Raw genomic sequence first — 22,354 nt, 5'->3', positions numbered from 1 at the left:
GTGGGAAATTAGAACAGCAGCTAGGCCCAGCTGCCTGGTGGGGCTTTGAGGATGAGGCCAGAATATGTTTCTTAAGGGGTCCAGGGCAGGTATCCAAGGTGGGCCTGGCCAGAGTGTTTGGGCCCTGGCAGCTATCTGAGGCACCAGATGCTGCCTCAATCTCCTTACAGGAAAAGGCAGGCTAGAAACATAACAAAGAAATAAATGTGTTAAAATCTTGGTCTTGTTTGCAGTCTTTCACAGGAGAGGCAGGTCTCTTGCTGCAGCAGTTTCTGCCACTGGCACCATCACTGATAGTTCTTCAAATCAACCACCACTTCCTGGTACAGGTATTTGGCCACCCAGTTCTATCAATGCACCAAAGAGGGGAGTAGAAGAAGCCACAGATGGTTTCAGCTCAAGATGCCAGGCTGTCACACCTGTAAGGTGAAGGAGGGCTGGTTTTCAATGAAGAAAAACAACCTGCCCAAGGTCACCCAGAGAAAATAACAAAATTGGCACATCCTGAATTCCAATTCCAGTAATTCTGGATAGCAGCTTTGCGTATGGTGGCCAGGTGCCCTGCTTTACTGAGGACAGTGGGCTAATTGAAGGAGTATCATAAGACAGTTTTCTGTTTGAAGGACTCATCTATTTCAGAGGTGATGAAGTTCTTTGAGCCTGAGGACTGAGTTCTGTTTTGGAGAAGCTCTTGTGGGCAGCATTCCAGTGGTGGACAGGGCTGAATGAATAATCCCCCTCAAATTATCCCCCCGGGATGGAAATTAGGGGCAGGCAACCCAATCAATTTCATGGGGTCCACTGGCTTGGGGAGGGTATGATAGGGGAACCTAGCTTGGGCTATCTATTTGACTATTCATTAAACTGGTGAAACAAATAGTATACGGAGTTCATGTGGCATGAATAGATAAATGCATACAGGCTTACAGATGCATATGTGCAAATGTACCACATAACATGAAAGGGACACATCAGAGCCATGAAATAATTATTTACGACATTTATATACTGCTCCACATCTAAACAAATTCTGGAGCAATGAACTTTTTCCAGGTCTAGCCTTTAAGGCACTGCCAAGCTTTTCCTTGTCAGCTGTTTTAAAGCCTTTAGTTTTGGTTTTTTTGGGTTTGTTATTATTTTGCATTGTTTGCTATTTTTGTGTTTCATAAAATGATTTATTTATTTATTGCATCTATATCCTACCTTTTTTCCTCCAAGGAACTCAAGGCAGCGTACGTATTCGTTCTCTCAATTTATCCTCACATCAAAAACTTTGTGAGGAAGGTTAGGCTGAGAGTCTGGGACTGGCCCAAACTTACCCAGTGAGCTTCCACAGCTGAATAGCGCCCAGAACCCGGATCTCCCAACTCAACACTCTAACCAGTACACCACACTGGCTCTCAGTGCTGTGCGTTGTTTTTTTAAATAGAAAACTGGGATAGAATTTAATAAGAATTAATTTGTGGAAGTAATTATCAAGCACAATTGTCCAAACCAGCCAATCCTATGCTGATGTAACCACCAGTGACCAAAATCCAGAAGTCAAATGCATGCCATAAATGTGGCCCTCTTCTATAACTCCATAACACCTATGATACTATCTTGAAAGTGAGTTTAAGTGGGATTTCTTTCAAAGTGGGGGAGGGTTTTGGATAAGAAAATAATTTGCCCAGCACAGTTTCATCTGAAGGAGCCCTGTCCCCCTCTGAGAATCCTCTCCTAGGCAAGGAGTGCCTGAACTCTGGCTCCAAGGGGAACAACTCTCATCTTGGGAGGGACTGATGGGATTTGAGGGCCAACATCATCTGAAGGGCCATAGGCTCCCCAGCCCTGATCTGTGGTGACACGGCCCTCTTATTTACTCTCCAGGGAAAACGGTCTACCTGGCAGCTTCTTTTGCAAACTGCTTAATCTTGCTCTTTTGGAAGGCTGGGCTAGTTCTAGTGAGTGTTTTATAAAGATATTTTTAATTCTACCAGTTGACACTTTTATTGACGTAATTTGTTTTCTTCATATTAATTTCATACGCCTTTGCCCGAGCCGTTCTGTTAGGCATGTGGCTCAAAATACCAAATAAAATGTTGAAAACAACCTCAACGAACTTCCTGACCTGAAGGAAATGAATGGCTACATTGGAGCTAATCGCCCATCCCCCAAAGGTGCATCATGGTATGTGAAGCTGTAGTCTAACAGGGGTTCTCAGTAGAGTCCCAGGCCCTGTTGTAATGCAGTGTCCTTGGGAAAATCCATTTCACCCCCACTTATTGTGAAGACTGCAGCTAAGCTCAAAGGGAATAGGACATTCTGAAGGGTGGGGATGGTGGAAGATGTCAGCATCCCATCTAATAAACAATGTACCAACATGGCCTACTTGTGAGCCCTGTACCACTACCCTGGGATTATCTAGTGTCAGTTTTCACATTGGGAGCAGATGGCTGGCTGCGGCAAAAAGGGCAAGCCAGAGACTACCCACTGTATTTTCTGACAGCAGGCTTTCCTTCGCCCTTCTCAGGCCAAGGACATGACAATCTTGCAGCAGATCTCCTCCCTGGACATAATTTTAACTGATGTTGCTCTGCTCAAGGTAAGTGAAATAGTAATAAAAGAAGTCTTAATAGAATGTCTAAAGCTAAAGGGAGGGAAGCAATGAGGGAGATGAATAACCTGAGTGTTGCAGAACCCAATTTTGCATCCCAGCCAACCACACCTTTGAAGTTGGACCACATTTAGCTAATCCCCTTTGAAGCATCTCATCTCTCTTTAGTAACACCTACATTCTTGGTGATAAGATGAAAGCATACGTGGGCTATATTTTTGTCTATTGAAGGGGTAGAATAACGTGACACATCAAGGCAACAACCTTCTGCTCCAGCCATCCTTGCTTCATTATCATTATTTATTACATTTCTCTACTGCCCCATAGTCAAAGCTTTCTGGGTGGTTGACATAAAATTAAAAACATATACAATTTAAAACCATGAAAATATGCAGCATACACAACATACATTTGAAACCATGAAAATATGCAGCATACACAACATACATTAAAAAACCCAATAAATATGCTTCTTCTGCCTTTATGCAGTTCCAATGTGAGGTGGCTGCCCTCTGCCATCCCCGTTTGTACCCGAAGCCTAGGCAGGTACAATTGAATTGGCTCACCTTTGTTGGCACCTTCTCCATAAAACTCCACATATATTGATATATCAGCAATCCCCAACCTGGTACCCTCCTAATGTTTTCAACTTCAACTCCTATCAGCCCTTGCCAGCACAGCCAATGGTCAGAAATGCTGGGGATCATAGTCCAAAACCTCTGAAGGGCACTAGGTTGGGAAAGGTTGTGCTCTATAAACTAGTGATGGGAAGATGTGCCTCAGATGAAATTGTTGTTTTCCTGTAGTCGCTCAAACAAGAGTTCTAATTTAATATGAAATCTCATTCAATGTGTCTGGGCTTTTCACCTTGGAGGTTTCCTCACACTCAGCTACATTTCCAGGAAGGATTCATCACAATGCCCCATCATTAAGCCACCTTCTGTTAGGTCATCATTGCTAAGCTGAGATCATAGAATCATAGAATAGCAGAGTTGGAAGGGGCCTACAAGGCCATCGAGTCCAACCCCCTGCTCAATGCAGGAATCCACCCTAAAGCATCCCTGACAGATGGTTGTCCAGCTGCCTCTTGAATGCCTCTAGTGTGGGAGAGCCCACAACCTCCCTAGGTAACTGATTCCACCGTCGCACTGCTCTAACAGTCAGGAAGTTTTTCCTGATGTCCAGTCGGAATCTGGCTTCCTTTAACTTGAGCCCGTTATTCCGTGTCCTGCACTCTGGGAGGATCGAGAAGAGATCCTGGCCCTCCTCTGTGTGACAACCTTTTAAGTATTTGAAGAGTGCTATCATGTCTCCCCTCAATCTTCGCTTCTCCAGGCTAAACATGCCCAGTTCTTTCAGTCTCTCTTCATAGGGCTTTGTTTCTAGACCTCTGATCATCCTGGTTGCCCTCTTCTGAACACGCTCCAGCTTGTCTGCATCCTTCTTGAATTGTGGAGCCCAGAACTGGACACAATACTCTAGATGAGCCCTAACCAGGGCCGAATAGAGAGGAACCAGTACCTCACGTGATTTGGAAGCTATACTTCTATTAATTAATGCTGCCCAAAATAGCATTTGCCTTTCTTGCAGCCATATTGCACTGTTGGCTCATATTCAGCTTGCGATCTACAACAATTCCAATATCTTTCTCGTTTGTAGTATTGCTGAGCCAAGTGTCCCCCATCTTGTAACTGTGCATTTGGTTTCTATTCCCTAAATGTAGAACTTGGCATTTATCCCTATTAAATTTCATTCTGTTGTTTTCAGCCCAGCACTCCAGCCTATCAAGATCACTTTGAAGTTTGTTTCTGTCTTCCAGGGTATTAGCTATCCCACCCAATTTTGTGTCATCTGCAAATTTGATCAGCGTTCCCTGGACCTCCTCATCCAAATCATTAATAAAAATATTGAAGAGCACTGGGCCCAGGACTGAGCCCTGCGGCACCCCACTCGTTGCCTCTCCCCAGTCCCTCATGTCCTCATGAAGGGGACTCTGGCTATGTGCAACATAGTTCTAAGTCAGCCATGTGCTGATGGCCTTGGCAGCCTTCCCAACGTACAACTTGAAGCAGCAAATGGACATTTGGAAGCAAGCAAAACACATAAATATACAACCCAGAGCTATGAGTATCTTCTTCCCTGAACTAGTTAATGAATTCCATAGTGGTCCCCAAAAGTTCCATTGGGCTCCCTCAACCATTCTATTTTGTAGGGACAATTTCCTTTCTGGCCCCCCATTTCAGAACTCATGGCTCCGAGGGCTTTGGCCATAGAGTTTCCCAGTTCTTCAAGGGCTGAGGATAATTTTAAAATATCCATGTGATTGGCACCTGCCTCATAAAAGGGAACAGCTCCTTTCTATTATTGCTCCTCCATTAGCATTGAGATAATTGTGAATCTGGGGAGCAGGCAAGGATTTCAGGGTTCTCCCAGAGGAGGAAATATATGAAAGGGAACACAGACCAGGGTCACTGCATGGAAACATTTTGTGGACACTCTCTCTGCATTGCCAAAATGTTCCAGCTGCATATGCATAGACAAATATAATCTGCACATTGGTCAGACTGTCTGGGAAGGGATCTGCCAGACTCCTGCTTTTCCCTTGGCTCATCTGAGCATATATTTGGGTACTATTAGCATATGGGGAGGGTACCCACTTGTGCTAGAGGGTAAAAAGTTTTCGTTACTTGGGGCCTACATTCGAGAGACATTTTCCCCATCCCACTCATGACTGGCCAGGACTGAAAATATGGGTAGGCCACTTTTGGCATCTTTGGGCCTGTGAGAACAGACCCAGTAGTGGGTCTTGTTCTGAGTCTTGTTCTATCTGCTTTACATGATGGAGGAAAGTGTTGCCTTAGTAGAAGGAACTCACAGGGGTTACAAATGGGAAGACTAATTTGATTTCTCTTTTAATGAGAATTCTATCAACAGAATTATAGTAACAATAATAATGACTGTGAAAAGCAAACACACTAAGTAAGGCCAGCGTGGCTGAACCCATGAATAACTAGTTTCTAAACCAGTTTTCACTGAGGGCAAATCCTGTCAGTTCAGTCTCTTCAACTTCACTTTGTGGTCTCCCGAGGGGTTAGCAGTCCATCTGGTGGTCATGAGAAAGCCATCCGCAACTGCAGTCAGTTTTTTCTGGGCTGGGCAGCCTGCATCGCTCCGTTGGGAATCGCTGTCTCTGTCCCTTGGTGTCATTTCTTGACTGGCGTCGGCAGTCACTCTTATGCAGTGCGAGAAGTAGACCCAGCTGTTGTAGCCCTCACACTTATGGCATTGATTTCCCTTAACAGCGGCGTTGGTCACAAGAAGCACCTGATATGGACTTTTCCACCTCGGTTGCAGGACGTTCTTCCTTTGAAACAATTTGAAGTAGATCCAATTTCCAGGCTGGAGATTCAATCTCCAGGCTCTAGTAGTTGATGCAATCTTTTGACTACCTGTGAATGAGAAGCTTGAACACACTTCATTAGGTTCTTGCAATAGTCAGACAGCAGTTCATCTACTAGCTCAGTCTGGCAAACCACTGTATATGGCTCAAAATACCCAGAAGATACGGGTTTTCCTCTCCTCTGAAACATGGTGTGTCCTTATATCCTCAATATTCCCTTTTCTTAAATGCAAAAAGAGATTTCATTAAATTCCAAGACCCCCAAGTGATCAGGCTGGAAGTTGGGATTTCATGAAGAGGAGTCAGGAAACTCAAATCAGCCTCCAAAGGAGGAAAAGGCCACATCATGCCTTGCAACAAGGTCACAATAGTTTAGGGTATCAAGACATGCTCTATGGGGTGAGTAATAAACTTTACATTCTTTACTTACAGAGGCGGTCAGGTCCACTTTCCTGTTTTGCTTGGTCTCACAGAATTCCTGGGTTGGGATTCGAGCGTGCTCCGGACCCACGGTTCCACCCGAAGGGGAGGCCAAGCCAATAGGGATTTCAAAAGGTCCCTTACCTTGGTGCGCGCTGGGATGGTGGTCCCCAAAGGGCTTCTACCGATCTGGTCCTGACGAGCCTTGTCGACTCCCAGACAAGGAATCCAGGTGTTGTTATGGATTTCCAAGGCACTGACAAAGACATTAGCAACAGCATTCGTTTCGGCAGCAAAAAAATTATATTACAAAGTAAAGAAACTCCGTTTGCGTCACTCTTTTCTGGAAGAATTAACTAAATACTTTATGAACTCATCCTTCAGGATTAGAAGCTGCTGTGCAGGAGGATGGTCCATATGGATTGTTGAGGGTCAAGGAGTCAGCAGGGTCCAGAGAAGTAAGGCGACATCTTGAGGTTAACTTACAGTTGACTGTAGCAGAGATCTGGTTCTAGCTGGACTGATTTATGCCTGGTCCTTAAGAAGCGAAGCAGGCTAATTAAGTCAGCATGTTACTTTCAAAGGAGGCGCCAAGCTATGGCTTCTTCCTTCTCTACAGTTCACATCTGAACCTATGACATCCGTACAGATGAAGCATCTCTGGGTCTGCTTCCTGCACATAGGGACATCTGAGAACAACATTGGAGGAGCCAAGCTGTTCTTCCAAACTTTCTGTGGAGTGCTGTCAGCTGGACCATGAGATCTCTTGCCTGATGGGCATCCAGCTAGGTTTAGGTCCCTAACATCCCAATGAAAGGAAAGCTTTAACGGGCAGCTGGGCAGCTATAAGTCCCTGGCATCCCAATGAATAGGACACTACCTGTGTCTAACACAATTTTAAGTCCACCAGCCCTTTAACGGGTGGCCGGGTAGCTGTAAGTCCCTGGTATCCAATTGAATGGGATACTAGCTGTGTCTAACACAGTTTTTAATCCACTAGCCCTTTAACAGGTGGCAGGGTAACTATAAGTCCCTGGCTTCCCAATGAATGGGACACTAGCGGTGTCTAACACAGTTTTTAGCCCACCAGCCCTTTAACAGGGTAGCTATAAGTCCCTGGGATCCCAATGAACGGGATACTACCTGTATCTAACACAGTTTTAATTCAGCCAGACCTTTAACGGGTGGCAGGGTAGCTATAACTCCCAGGCATACAAATGAAGAGGATACTAGGGTCTAACAAAATTTTACATCCACCAGCCCTTTACCAGGTGTACGGGTAGCTATAAGTCCCTGGCATCATAATGAATGGGATACTAGCTGTGTCTAACACAGTTTTAAATTCACCAGCCCTTTAACGGGTGGCAGAGTAGCTATACATCCCTGGGGTACTAGCTGTGTCTAACACAGTTTTAAGTCAGCCAGCCCTTTAACAGGTGGCAGACTAGCTATATGTCCCTGGGATCCCAATGAATGGGATACTAGCTGTGTCTAAAACAGTTTTTAATACACCAGCCCTTTAACGTGTGGCAGGGTAGCTTTATGTCTCAGGGATCCCAATGAATGGGATTCTAGCTGTGTCTAACACAGTTTTACATCCACCAGCCCTTTAACAGGTGGCAGGGCAGCTATAAGTCCCTGGGATCCCAATGAATGGGATACTAGCTGTGTCTAACACAGTTTTAAGTCAGCCAGCCCTTTCACAGGTGACAGGGTAGCTATAACTCCCTGGCATACAAATGAAGAGGATACTAGTGTCTAACACAATTTTACACCCACCAGCCCTTTACCGGGTGGACGGCTAGCTATAAGTCCCTGGCATCCCAATGACAGGGACACTAACTGTGTCTAACGCAGTTTAATGTCCGCCAATACTTTAATGGGTGGCAGGGTAGCTATAAGTCCCTGGCATCCCAATGAATGGGACACTAGCTGTGTCTAACACAGTTTTTAATTCACCAGCCCTTTAATAGGTGGCAGAGTAGCTATACGTCCCTGGGATCCCAATGAATGGGATACTAGCTGTGTCTAACACAGTTTTAAGTCAGCCAGCCCTTTAACAGGCGGCAGAGTAGCTATATGTCCCTGGTATCCCAATGAATGGGATTCTAGCTGTGTCTAAAGCAGTTTAATGTCCGCCAACACTTTAACGGGGGGCAGGGTAGCTATAAGTCCCTGGCATCCCAATGCATGGGACACTACCTGTGTCTAACACAGTTTTAAGTCAGCCAGCCCTTTAACGGGTGGCAGGATAGCGCTATGTCCCTGGCGTCCCAATGAAGGGGATACTATCTGTGTCTAACACAGTTTTACATCCACCAGCCCTTTAACGGGTGGCAGGGTAGCTTTATGTCTCTGGGATCCCAATGAATGGGATTCTAGCTGTGTCTAAAGCAGTTTAATGTCCGCCAACCCTTTAACGGGTGGCAGGGTAGCTATAACTCCCTACTAGCTGTGTCTAACACAGTTTTAAGTCAGCCAGTCCTTTAATGGGTGGCAGTGTAGCTATAACTCCCTGGCATACAAATGAAGAGGATACTAGTGTCTAACACAGCCCTTTACCGGGTGGCAGGGTAGCTATAAGTCCCTGGCATCCCAATGAATGGGACACTAGCTGTGTCTAACACAGTTTTTAATTCACCAGCCCTTTAATAGGTGGCAGAGTAGCTATACGTCCCTGGGATCCCAATGAATGGGATACTAGCTGTGTCTAACACAGTTTTAAGTCAGCCAGCCCTTTAACAGGCGGCAGAGTAGCTATATGTCCCTGGGATCCCAATGAATGGGATTCTAGCTGTGTCTAATGCAGTTTAATGTCCGCCAACCCTTTAACAGGTGGCAGGGTAGCTATAAGTCCCTGGCATCCCAATGCATGGGACACTACCGGTGTCTAACACAGTTTTAAGTCAGCCAGCCCTTTAACGGGTGGCAGGATAGCTCTATGTCCCTGGCGTCCCAATGAAGGGGATACTAGCTGTGTCTAACACAGCTTTAAGTCAGCCAGTCCTTTAACAGGTGGCAGGGTAGCTTTATGTCTCTGGGATCCCAATGAATGGGATTCTAGCTGTGTCTAAAGCAGTTTAATGTCCGCCAAACCTTTAACGGGTGGCAGGGTAGCTTTAAGTCCCTGGGATCCCAATGAATGGGTTACTAGCTGTGTCTAACACAGTTTTTAGTCAGCCAGTCCTTTAACAGGTGGCAGGGTAGCTATAAGTCTCTGGCATCTCAATGAATGGGACACTAGCTGTGTCTAACTAAGTTTTTAGTCCACCAGCCCTTTAACGAGTGGCAGGGTAGCTAGCAGTCCCTGGGATCCTAATGAATGGGATACTAGTTGTGTTTAACACAGTTTAATGTCCACCAACCCTTTAGTGGGTGGCAGGGTAGCTATAAGTCCCTGGGATCCCAATGAATGGGACACTAGCTGTGTCTAATACAGTTTAAAAACCACCAGCCCTTTAACGGGTGGCAGGGTAGCTTTAAGTCCCTGGGGTACTAGCTGCGTCAACACAATTTAATGTCCGCCAACCCTTTAACGGGTGGCAGGATAGCTATAAGTTTCTGGCATCTCTATGAATGGGACACTATCTGTGTCTAACACAGTTTTAAATCCACCAGCCCTTTAACAGGTGGCAGGGTCGCTATAGGTCTCTGGCATCTCAATGAATGGGACACTAGCTGTGTCTACCACAGTTTTTAGTCAGCCAGTCCTTTAACAGGTGGCAGGGCAGCTATACGTCCCTGGGATCCCAATGAATGGGATACTAGCTGTGTCTAACACAGTTTTAAGTCAGCCAGCCCTTTAACAGGCGGCAGAGTAGCTATATGTCCCTGGGATCCCAATGAATGGGATTCTAGCTGTGTCTAATGCAGTTTAATGTCCGCCAACCCTTTAACAGGTGGCAGGGTCGCTATAGGTCTCTGGCATCTCAATGAATGGGACACTAGCTGTGTCTACCACAGTTTTTAGTCAGCCAGTCCTTTAACGGGTGGCAGGGTAGCTTTAAGTCCCTGGGATCCCAATGAATGGGTTACTAGCTGTGTCTAACACAGTTTTTAGTCAGCCAGTCCTTTAACAGGTGGCAGGGTAGCTATAAGTCTCTGGCATCTCAATGAATGGGACACTAGCTGTGTCTAACTAAGTTTTTAGTCCACCAGCCCTTTAACGGGTGGCAGGGTAGCTATAAGTCCCTGGGATCCCAATGAATGGGATACTAGTTGTGTTTAACACAGTTTAATGTCCACCAACCCTTTAATGGGTGGCAGGGTAGCTATAAGTCCCTGGGATCCCAATGAATGGGACACTAGCTGTGTCTAATACAGTTTAAAAACCACCAGCCCTTTAACGGGTGGCAGGGTAGCTTTAAGTCCCTGGGGTACTAGCTGTGTCAACACAATTTAATGTCCGCCAACCCTTTAACGGGTGGCAGGATAGCTATAAGTTTCTGGCATCTCAATGCATGGGACACTACCGGTGTCTAACACAGTTTTAAGTCAGCCAGCCCTTTAACGGGTGGCAGGATAGCTCTATGTCCCTGGCGTCCCAATGAAGGGGATACTAGCTGTGTCTAACACAGTTTTACATCCACCAGCCCTTTAACGGGTGGCAGGGTAGCTTTATGTCTCTGGGATCCCAATGAATGGGATTCTAGCTGTGTCTAAAGCAGTTTAATGTCCGCCAAACCTTTAACGGGTGGCAGGGTAGCTTTAAGTCCCTGGGATCCCAATGAATGGGTTACTAGCTGTGTCTAACACAGTTTTTAGTCAGCCAGTCCTTTAACAGGTGGCAGGGTAGCTATAAGTCTCTGGCATCTCAATGAATGGGATTCTAGCTGTGTCTAAAGCAGGTTAATGTCCGCCAACCCTTTAACGGGTGGCAGGGTAGCTATAAATCCCTACTAGCTGTGTCTAACACAGTTTTAAGTCAGCCAGTCCTTTAATGGGTGGCAGTGTAGCTATAAGTCTCTGGCATCTCAATGATTGAAACACTAGATGTGTCTAACACAGTTTAACGTCCGCCAGCCCTTTAACGGGTGGCAGGGTAGCTAGCAGTCCCTGGGATCCCAATGAATGGGATACTAGCTGTGTCTAACACAGTTTTAAGTCAGCCAGTCCTTTAACGGGTGGCAGTGTATCTATAAGTCTCTGGCATCTCAATGATTGGGACACTAGCTGTGTCAAACACAGTTTAACGTCCGCCAGCCCTTTAACGGGTGGCAGGGTAGCTATAAGTCCCTGGGATCCCAATGAATGGGTTACTATCTGTGTCTAACACAGTTTTTAGTCAGCCAGTCCTTTAACTTGTGGCAGGGCACCTATACGACCCTGGAATCCCAATGCATGGGACACTACCTGTGTCTAACACAGTTTTAAGTCAGTCAGCCCTTTAACGGGTGGCAGGATAGCTCTATGTCCCTGGCGTCCCAATGAAGGGGATACTATCTGTGTCTAACACAGTTTTACATCCACCAGCCCTTTAACGGGTGGCAGGGTAGCTTTATGTCTCTGGGATCCCAATGAATGGGATTCTAGCTGTGTCTAAAGCAGTTTAATGTCCGCCAAACCTTTAACGGGTGGCAGGGTAGCTTTAAGTCCCTGGGATCCCAATGAATGGGTTACTAGCTGTGTCTAACACAGTTTTTAGTCAGCCAGTCCTTTAACAGGTGGCAGGGTAGCTATAAGTCTCTGGCATCTCAATGAATGGGACACTAGCTGTGTCTAACTAAGTTTTTAGTCCACCAGCCCTTTAACGGGTGGCAGGGTAGCTAGCAGTCCCTGGGATCCCAATGAATGGGATACTAGCTGTGTCTAATACAGTTTAAAAACCACCAGCCCTTTAACGGGTGGCAGGGTAGCTTTAAGTCCCTGGGGTACTAGCTGTGTCAACACAATTTAATGTCCGCCAACCCTTTAACAGGTGGCAGGGTCGCTATAGGTCTCTGGCATCTCAATGAATGGGACACTAGCTGTGTCTACCACAGTTTTTAGTCAGCCAGTCCTTTAACAGGTGGCAGGGCAGCTATACGTCCCTGGGATCCCAATGAATGGGATACTAGCTGTGTCTAACACAGTTTTAAGTCAGCCAGCCCTTTAACAGGCGGCAGAGTAGCTATATGTCCCTGGGATCCCAATGAATGGGATTCTAGCTGTGTCTAATGCAGTTTAATGTCCGCCAACCCTTTAACAGGTGGCAGGGTAGCTATAAGTCCCTGGCATCCCAATGCATGGGACACTACCGGTGTCTAACACAGTTTTAAGTCAGCCAGCCCTTTAACGGGTGGCAGGATAGCTCTATGTCCCTGGCGTCCCAATGAAGGGGATACTAGCTGTGTCTAACACAGCTTTAAGTCAGCCAGTCCTTTAACAGGTGGCAGGGTAGCTTTATGTCTCTGGGATCCCAATGAATGGGATTCTAGCTGTGTCTAAAGCAGGTTAATGTCCGCCAGCCCTTTAACGGGTGGCAGGGTAGCTATAAATCCCTACTAGCTGTGTCTAACACAGTTTTAAGTCAGCCAGTCCTTTAATGGGTGGCAGTGTAGCTATAAGTCTCTGGCATCTCAATGATTGAGACACGAGCTGTGTCTAACACAGTTTAACGTCCGCCAGCCCTTTAACGGGTGGCAGGGTAGCTAGCCGTCCCTGGGATCCCAATGAATGGGATACTAGCTGTGTCTAACACAGTTTTAAGTCAGCCAGTCCTTTAATGGGTGGCAGTGTAGCTATAAGTCTCTGGCATCTCAATGATTGAAACACTAGATGTGTCTAACACAGTTTAACGTCCGCCAGCCCTTTAACGGGTGGCAGGGTAGCTAGCAGTCCCTGGGATCCCAATGAATGGGATACTAGCTGTGTCTAACACAGTTTTAAGTCAGCCAGTCCTTTAACGGGTGGCAGGGTAGCTATAAGTCCCTGGGATCCCAATGAATGGGTTACTATCTGTGTCTAACACAGTTTTTAGTCAGCCAGTCCTTTAACTTGTGGCAGGGCAGCTATACGTCCCTGGGATCCCAATGAATGGGACACTAGCTGTGTCTAATACAGTTTAAAAACCACCAGCCCTTTAACGGGTGGCAGGGTAGCTTTAAGTCCCTGGGGTACTAGCTGTGTCAACACAGTTTAATGTCCGCCAGCCCTTTAACGGGTGGCAGGGTAGCTAGCAGTCCCTGGGATCCCAATGAATGGGATACTAGCTGTGTCTAACACAGTTTTAAATCCACCAGCCCTTTAATAGGTGGCAGGGTCGCTATAGGTCTCTGGCATCTCAATGAATGGGACACTAGCTGTGTCTACCACAGTTTTTAGTCAGCCAGTCCTTTAACAGATGGCAGGGCAGCTATACGTCCCTGGGATCCCAATGAATGGGATACTAGCTGTGTCTAACACAGTTTTAAGTCAGCCAGCCCTTTAACAGGCGGCAGAGTAGCTATATGTCCCTGGGATCCCAATGAATGGGATTCTAGCTGTGTCTAATGCAGTTTAATGTCCGCCAACCCTTTAACAGGTGGCAGAGTAGCTATAAGTCCCTGGCATCCCAATGCATGGGACACTACTGGTGTCTAACACAGTTTTAAGTCAGCCAGCCCTTTAACGGGTGGCAGGATAGCTCTATGTCCCTGGCGTCCCAATGAAGGGGATACTAGCTGTGTCTAACACAGTTTTAAGTCAGCCAGTCCTTTAATGGGTGGCAGTGTAGCTATAAGTCTCTGGCATCTCAATGATTGAAACACTAGATGTGTCTAACACAGTTTAATGTCCGCCAGCCCTTTAACGGGTGGCAGGGTAGCTAGCAGTCCCTGGGATCCCAATGAATGGGATACTAGCTGTGTCTAACACAGTTTTAAGTCAGCCAGTCCTTTAACGGGTGGCAGTGTATCTATAAGTCTCTGGCATCTCAATGATTGGGACACTAGCTGTGTCAAACACAGTTTAACATCCGCCAGCCCTTTAACGGGTGGCAGGGTAGCTATAAGTCCCTGGGATCCCAATGAATGGGTTACTATCTGTGTCTAACACAGTTTTTAGTCAGCCAGTCCTTTAACTTGTGGCAGGGCAGCTATGCGTCCCTGGGATCTCAATGAATGGGATTCTAGGTGTGTCTAAAGCAGTTTAATGTCCGCCAACCCTTTAACGGGTGGCAGGGTAGCTATAAGTCCCTGGCATCCCAATGCATGGGACACTACCTGTGTCTAACACAGTTTTAAGTCAGCCAGCCCTTTAACGGGTGGCAGGATAGCTCTATGTCCCTGGCGTCCCAATGAAGGGGATACTATCTGTGTCTAACACAGTTTTACATCCACCAGCCCTTTAACGGGTGGCAGGGTAGCTTTATGTCTCTGGGATCCCAATGAATGGGATTCTAGCTGTGTCTAAAGCAGTTTAATGTCCGCCAAACCTTTAACGGGTGGCAGGGTAGCTTTAAGTCCCTGGGATCCCAATGAATGGGTTACTATCTGTGTCTAACACAGTTTTTAGTCAGCCAGTCCTTTAACTTGTGGCAGGGCAGCTATACGTCCCTGGGATCCCAATGAATGGGATACTAGCTGTGTCTAACACAGTTTTAAGTCAGCCAGCCCTTTAACAGGCGGCAGAGTAGCTATAAGTCCTTGGAATCCCAATGCATGGGACACTACCTGTGTCTAACACAGTTTTTAGTCAGCCAGTCCTTTAACAGGTGGCAGGGTAGCTATAAGTCTCTGGCATCTCAATGAATGGGACATTAGCTGTGTCTAACTAAGTTATTAGTCCACCAGCCCTTTAACGGGTGGCAGGGTAGCTAGCAGTCCCTGGGATCCCAATGAATGGGATTATAGTTGTGTTTAACACAGTTTAATGTCCACCAACCCTTTAATGGGTGGCAGGGTAGCTATAAGTCCCTGGGATCCCAATGAATGGGACACTAGCTGTGTCTAATACAGTTTAAAAACCACCAGCCCTTTAACGGGTGGCAGGGTAGCTATAAGTTTCTGGCATCTCAATGCATGGGACACTACCGGTGTCTAACACAGTTTTAAGTCAGCCAGCCCTTTAACGGGTGGCAGGATAGCTCTATGTCCCTGGCGTCCCAATGAAGGGGATACTAGCTGTGTCTAACACAGCTTTAAGTCAGCCAGTCCTTTAACAGGTGGCAGGGTAGCTTTATGTCTCTGGGATCCCAATGAATGGGATTCTAGCTGTGTCTAAAGCAGGTTAATGTCCGCCAGCCCTTTAACGGGTGGTAGGGTAGCTATAAATCCCTACTAGCTGTGTCTAACACAGTTTTAAGTCAGCCAGTCCTTTAATGGGTGGCAGTGTAGCTATAAGTCTCTGGCATCTCAATGATTGAGACACTAGCTGTGTCTAACACAGTTTAACGTCCGCCAGCCCTTTAACGGGTGGCAGGGTAGCTAGCCGTCCCTGGGATCCCAATGAATGGGATACTAGCTGTGTCTAACACAGTTTTAAGTCAGCCAGTCCTTTAACGGGTGGCAGTGTATCTATAAGTCTCTGGCATCTCAATGATTGGGACACTAGCTGTGTCAAACACAGTTTAACGTCCGCCAGCCCTTTAACGGGTGGCAGGGTAGCTATAAGTCCCTGGGATCCCAATGAATGGGTTACTATCTGTGTCTAACACAGTTTTTAGTCAGCCAGTCCTTTAACTTGTGGCAGGGCAGCTATACGTCCCTGGGATTCCAATGAATGGGATACTAGCTGTGTCTAACACAGTTTTAAGTCAGCCAGCCCTTTAACAGGTGGCAGTGTATCTATAAGTCTCTGGCATCTCAATGATTGGGACACTAGCTGTGTCAAACACAGTTTAACGTCCGCCAGCCCTTTAACGGGTGGCAGGGTAGCTATAAGTCCCTGGGATCCCAATGAATGGGTTACTATCTGTGTCTAACACAGTTTTTAGTCAGCCAGTCCTTTAACTTGTGGCAGGGCAGCTATACGTCCCTGGGATCCCAATGAATGGGACACTAGCTGTGTCTAATACAGTTTAAAAACCACCAGCCCTTTAACGGGTGGCAGGGTAGCTTTAAGTCCCTGGGGTACTAGCTGTGTCAACACAGTTTAACGTCCGCCAGCCCTTTAACGGGTGGCAGGGTAGCTAGCAGTCCCTGGGATCCCAATGAATGGGATACTAGCTGTGTCTAACACAGTTTTAAATCCACCAGCCCTTTAACAGGTGGCAGGGTCGCTATAGGTCTCTGGCATCTCAATGAATGGGACACTAGCTGTGTCTACCACAGTTTTTAGTCAGCCAGTCCTTTAACAGGTGGTAGGGCAGCTATACGTCCCTGGGATCCCAATGAATGGGATACTAGCTGTGTCTAACACAGTTTTAAGTCAGCCAGCCCTTTAACAGGCGGCAGAGTAGCTATATGTCCCTGGGATCCCAATGAATGGGATTCTAGGTGTGTCTAATGCAGTTTAACATCCGCCAGCCCTTTAACGGGTGGCAGGGTAGCTATAAGTCCCTGGGATCCCAATGAATGGGTTACTATCTGTGTCTAACACAGTTTTTAGTCAGCCAGTCCTTTAACTTGTGGCAGGGCAGCTATACGTCCCTGGGATCTCAATGAATGGGATTCTAGGTGTGTCTAAAGCAGTTTAATGTCCGCCAACCCTTTAACGGGTGGCAGGGTAGCTATAAGTCCCTGGCATCCCAATGCATGGGACACTACCTGTGTCTAACACAGTTTTAAGTCAGCCAGCCCTTTAATGGGTGGCAGGATAGCTCTATGTCCCTGGCGTCCCAATGAAGGGGATACTATCTGTGTCTAACACAGTTTTACATCCACCAGCCCTTTAACGGGTGGCAGGGTAGCTTTATGTCTCTGGGATCCCAATGAATGGGGTTCTAGCTGTGTCTAAAGCAGTTTAATGTCCGCCAAACCTTTAACGGGTGGCAGGGTAGCTTTAAGTCCCTGGGATCCCAATGAATGGGTTACTAGCTGTGTCTAACACAGTTTTTAGTCAGCCAGTCCTTTAACAGGTGGCAGGGTAGCTATAAGTCTCTGGCATCTCAATGAATGGGACACTAGCTGTGTCTAACTAGTTTTTAGTCCACCAGCCCTTTAACGGGTGGCAGGGTAGCTAGCAGTCCCTGGGATCCCAATGAATGGGATACTAGTTGTGTTTAACACAGTTTAATGTCCACCAACCCTTTAATGGGTGGCAGGGTAGCTATAAGTCCCTGGGATCCCAATGAATGGGACACTAGCTGTGTCTAATACAGTTTAAAAACCACCAGCCCTTTAACGGGTGGCAGGGTAGCTTTAAGTCCCTGGGGTACTAGCTGTGTCAACACAATTTAATGTCCGCCAACCCTTTAACGGGTGGCAGGATAGCTATAAGTTTCTGGCATCTCAATGAATGGGACACTATCTGTGTCTAACACAGTTTTAAATCCACCAGCCCTTTAACAGGTGGCAGGGTCGCTATAGGTCTCTGGCATCTCAATGAATGGGACACTAGCTGTGTCTACCACAGTTTTTAGTCAGCCAGTCCTTTAACAGGTGGCAGGGCAGCTATACGTCCCTGGGATTCCAATGAATGGGATACTAGCTGTGTCTAACACAGTTTTAAGTCAGCCAGCCCTTTAACAGGCGGCAGAGTAGCTATATGTCCCTGGGATCCCAATGAATGGGATTCTAGCTGCGTCTAATGCAGTTTAATGTCCGCCAACCCTTTAACAGGTGGCAGGGTAGCTATAAGTCCCTGGCATCCCAATGCATGGGACACTACCGGTGTCTAACACAGTTTTAAGTCAGCCAGCCCTTTAACGGGTGGCAGGATAGCTCTATGTCCCTGGCGTCCCAATGAAGGGGATACTATCTGTGTCTAACACAGTTTTACATCCACCAGCCCTTTAACGGGTGGCAGGGTAGCTTTATGTCTCTGGGATCCCAATGAATGGGATTCTAGCTGTGTCTAACACAGTTTAACGTCCGCCAGCCCTTTAACGGGTGGCAGGGTAGCTAGCAGTCCCTGGGATCCCAATGAATGGGATACTAGCTGTGTCTAACACAGCTTTAAGTCAGCCAGTCCTTTAACGGGTGGCAGGGTAGCTTTATGTTTCTGGGATCCCAATGAATGGGATTCTAGCTGTGTCTAAAGCAGGTTAATGTCCGCCAACCCTTTAACGGGTGGCAGGGTAGCTATAAATCCCTACTAGCTGTGTCTAACACAGTTTTAAGTCAGCCAGTCCTTTAATGGGTGGCAGTGTAGCTATAAGTCTCTGGCATCTCAATGATTGAGACACTAGCTGTGTCTAACACAGTTTAACGTCCGCCAGCCCTTTAACGGGTGGCAGGGTAGCTTTAAGTCCCTGGGATCCCAATGAATGGGATACTAGCTGTGTCTAACACAGTTTTAAGTCAGCCAGTCCTTTAATGGGTGGCAGTGTAGCTATAAGTCTCTGGCATCTCAATGATTGAGACACTAGCTGTGTCTAACACAGTTTAATGTCCGCCAGCCCTTTAACGGGTGGCAGGGTAGCTAGCCGTCCCTGGGATCCCAATGAATGGGATACTAGCTGTGTCTAACACAGTTTTAAGTCAGCCAGTCCTTTAATGGGTGGCAGTGTAGCTATAAGTCTCTGGCATCTCAATGATTGAGACACTAGATGTGTCTAACACAGTTTAACGTCCGCCAGCCCTTTAACGGGTGGCAGGGTAGCTAGCAGTCCCTGGGATCCCAATGAATGGGATACTAGCTGTGTCTAACACAGTTTTTAGTCAGCCAGTCCTTTAACTTGTGGCAGGGCAGCTATACGTCCCTGAGATCCCAATGAATGGGATACTAGCTGTGCCTAACACAGTTTTAAGTCAGCCAGCCCTTTAACAGGCGGCAGAGTAGCTATAAGTCCCTGGCATCCCAATGCATGGGACACTACCTGTGTCTAACACAGTTTTAAGTCAGCCAGCCCTTTAACGGGTGGCAGGATAGCTCTATGTCCCTGGCGTCCCAATGAAGGGGATACTATCTGTGTCTAACACAGTTTTACATCCACCAGCCCTTTAACGGGTGGCAGGGTAGCTTTAAGTCCCTGGGATCCCAATGAATGGGTTACTAGCTGTGTCTAACACAGTTTTTAGTCAGCCAGTCCTTTAACAGGTGGCAGGGTAGCTATAAGTCTCTGGCATCTCAATGAATGGGACACTAGCTGTGTCTAACTAAGTTTTTATTCCATCAGCCCTTTAACGGGTGGCAGGGTAGCTAGCAGTCCCTGGGATCCCAATGAATGGGATACTAGTTGTGTTTAACACAGTTTAATGTCCACCAACCCTTTAATGGGTGGCAGGGTAGCTATAAGTCCCTGGCATCTCAATGAATGGGACACTATCTGTGTCTAACACAGTTTAAAAACCACCAGCCCTTTAACGGGTGGCAGGGTAGCTATAAGTCCCTGGGATCTCAATGAATGGGATACTAGCTGTGTTTAACACAGTTTTTAATACACCATCCCTTTAATGGGTGGTAGGGTAGCTATAAGTCCCTGGGATCCCAATGAATGGGACATTTGCTGTGTCTAACACAGTTTTAAAACCACCAGCCCTTTAACGGGTGGCAGGGTAGCTTTAAGTCCCTGGGGTACTAGCTGTGTCTAACACAATTTAATGTCCGCCAGCCCTTTAACGGGTGGCAGGGTAGCTATAAGTCCCTGGGATCCCAATGAATGGGACACTAGCTGTGTCTAACATAGTTTTAAATCAGCCAGCCCTTTAACAGGTGGCAGAGTAGCTATACGTCCCTGGGATCCCAATGAATGGGATACTAGCTGTGTCTAACACAGTTTTTAATACACCAACACTTTAACGGGTGGCAGGGTAGCTATAAGTCTCTGGCATCCCAATGAATGGGACACTAGCTTTGTCTAACACAGTTTTTAATACACCAGCCCTTTAACGGGTGGCCGGGTAGCTCTTACTCCCTGGCATCCCAATGAATGGGACACTAGCTTTGTCTAACCCAGTTTTTAATCCACCAACCCTTTAACGGGTGGCAGGGTAGCTATAAGTCCCTGGGATCCCATGAATGGGATACTAGCTGTGTCTAACGCAGTTTTTAGTCACCTTTAACGGGTGGCAGGGTAACTTTAAGTAACTGGCATCCCAATGAATGGGAAGTTTGCTCTGTTTGTTTTTATGATTCTATTTTCGCACGCCTAGAAATTATGCTCTCACCTTGTGAAAAGTGAATTCATAATTCGTTTGCACACTTACCTGGGAGAAAGCTAATAAGCAACTTAATATTTTAAAAGGTAGCACACACAAGGTCTTACAACTAAGTTCTTTGGACAATTAAGAACAACTGTTAAAACCATATTACACATTAATTATAATGCTAATTGCCAAATGTTGGAAGTACACAGAAAGTTTAAACATAAGGAGATGGTACAATGTATTATGTTAAGTAACTATGACAGAAACTTATTGAACATTTGAGAGTATTAAGAGGTGAAAATAAAAATGACACTTTTGTAACAGAATGCCGGTGTTTTATTATATGCACAAACGAAATGAAAGCACCCACACGATTTTGAAATGTCTTTAATAGGTTATCATTACAATAGTTTCTCAGGAGAAAACATTAAAATACACAGTAATAAACTGACAGCCTTCCTTTTGATTTTGGACTTATCCTCTCATTAGTTAATGTTTTAAATCTGCCTAAGAACTAATGTTAAATTTGTACTTTGTATTTATAGTGTTGGACTCTATAGTTGGGCTGTATTTCTTTTTTTAAGAAGTATTTGCAATTTACTACTTACTCCTTGCATGCTGATATTTAAGTTTTATATTTGCAAATAAATTAAAATAAAATGCAATCCACAGCAATTCAAACCACGAAATATATTATGATGTAAAATGCAAAAGCACATTTATAAAGCCAGGAAGTAATCTTGGTAAGGTGTGTTTAATATCCTGTCACGGCCAGCCGTTCTTCCTCTACACCATCCTTCCCCAACCTGGCGTCCTCCCATTTAACAGTCAAAGATCTTGGCCTTGTTCAGTAAACACCCAACACCTTAAACCACAGTGGTTAATGCTTTTTTGTTAACAAAAAATCTGTAACCACCATGGTTTAAGGTGCCTACTGAACAGTGCCATTGGGATTTACTTCTGATTAAACACACAAAAGATTGTGTGATAAATGCTAAAGAATGACATAAACCAACTCCCACAACTGATATCTCTGGGCAGTTTCCAACAATTCAGAGCACAAAATGCATCATCAAATGAAATTCAATCCACAATTCAATCCACAAAATGCATCAACAAACAAATGCAGTATTAAATGTGAAAGCACCATTAGAAAGCCATGAAGGAATCTTGGTAACGTGTGTTTAACCCTGTTATGGCCAGCCGTTCTTCCTCTACAACATCCTTCCCCAACCTGGCACCCTCCCATTTCACAGTTAAAGACGTTGGGATTTACTTCTAATTAAGTACATGTAGAGGTGTGTGATAAAACCCTAAAAATGACACAAACCAACTGATCTCTCTGGGCAGTTCACAACAATTCAGAGCACAAAATGCATCATCAAATGAAATTCAATCCACATGTCAAACCACAAAATGCATCATCAAATGAAATTCAATCCACAATTCAATCCACAAAATGCATCAACAAACAAAATGCAGTATTAAATGCAAAAGCACCATTAGAAAGCCATGAAGGAATCTTGGTAAGGTGTGTTTAACCCTGTCACAGCCAGCCGTTCTTCCTCTACACCATCCTTCCCCAACCTGCCATCCTCCCATTTAACAGTCAAAGATCTTGGCCTTGTTCAGTGAACACCCAACACCTTAAACCACAGTGGTTAATGCTTTTTTGTTAACAAAAAAACCTTAACCACCATGGTTTAAGGTGCCTTCTGAACAGGGCCATTGGGATTTACTTCTGATTAAACACACAAAAGATTGTGTGATAAATGCTAAAGAATGACACAA

The sequence above is a fragment of the Elgaria multicarinata genome, chromosome 2 (genome assembly GCF_023053635.1).
Source record: "Elgaria multicarinata webbii isolate HBS135686 ecotype San Diego chromosome 2, rElgMul1.1.pri, whole genome shotgun sequence".
Lineage (NCBI taxonomy): Eukaryota > Metazoa > Chordata > Lepidosauria > Squamata > Anguidae > Elgaria > Elgaria multicarinata.
The sequence above is the reverse complement of the archived record's forward strand: the minus strand, read 5'-3'. Positions refer to the sequence as shown.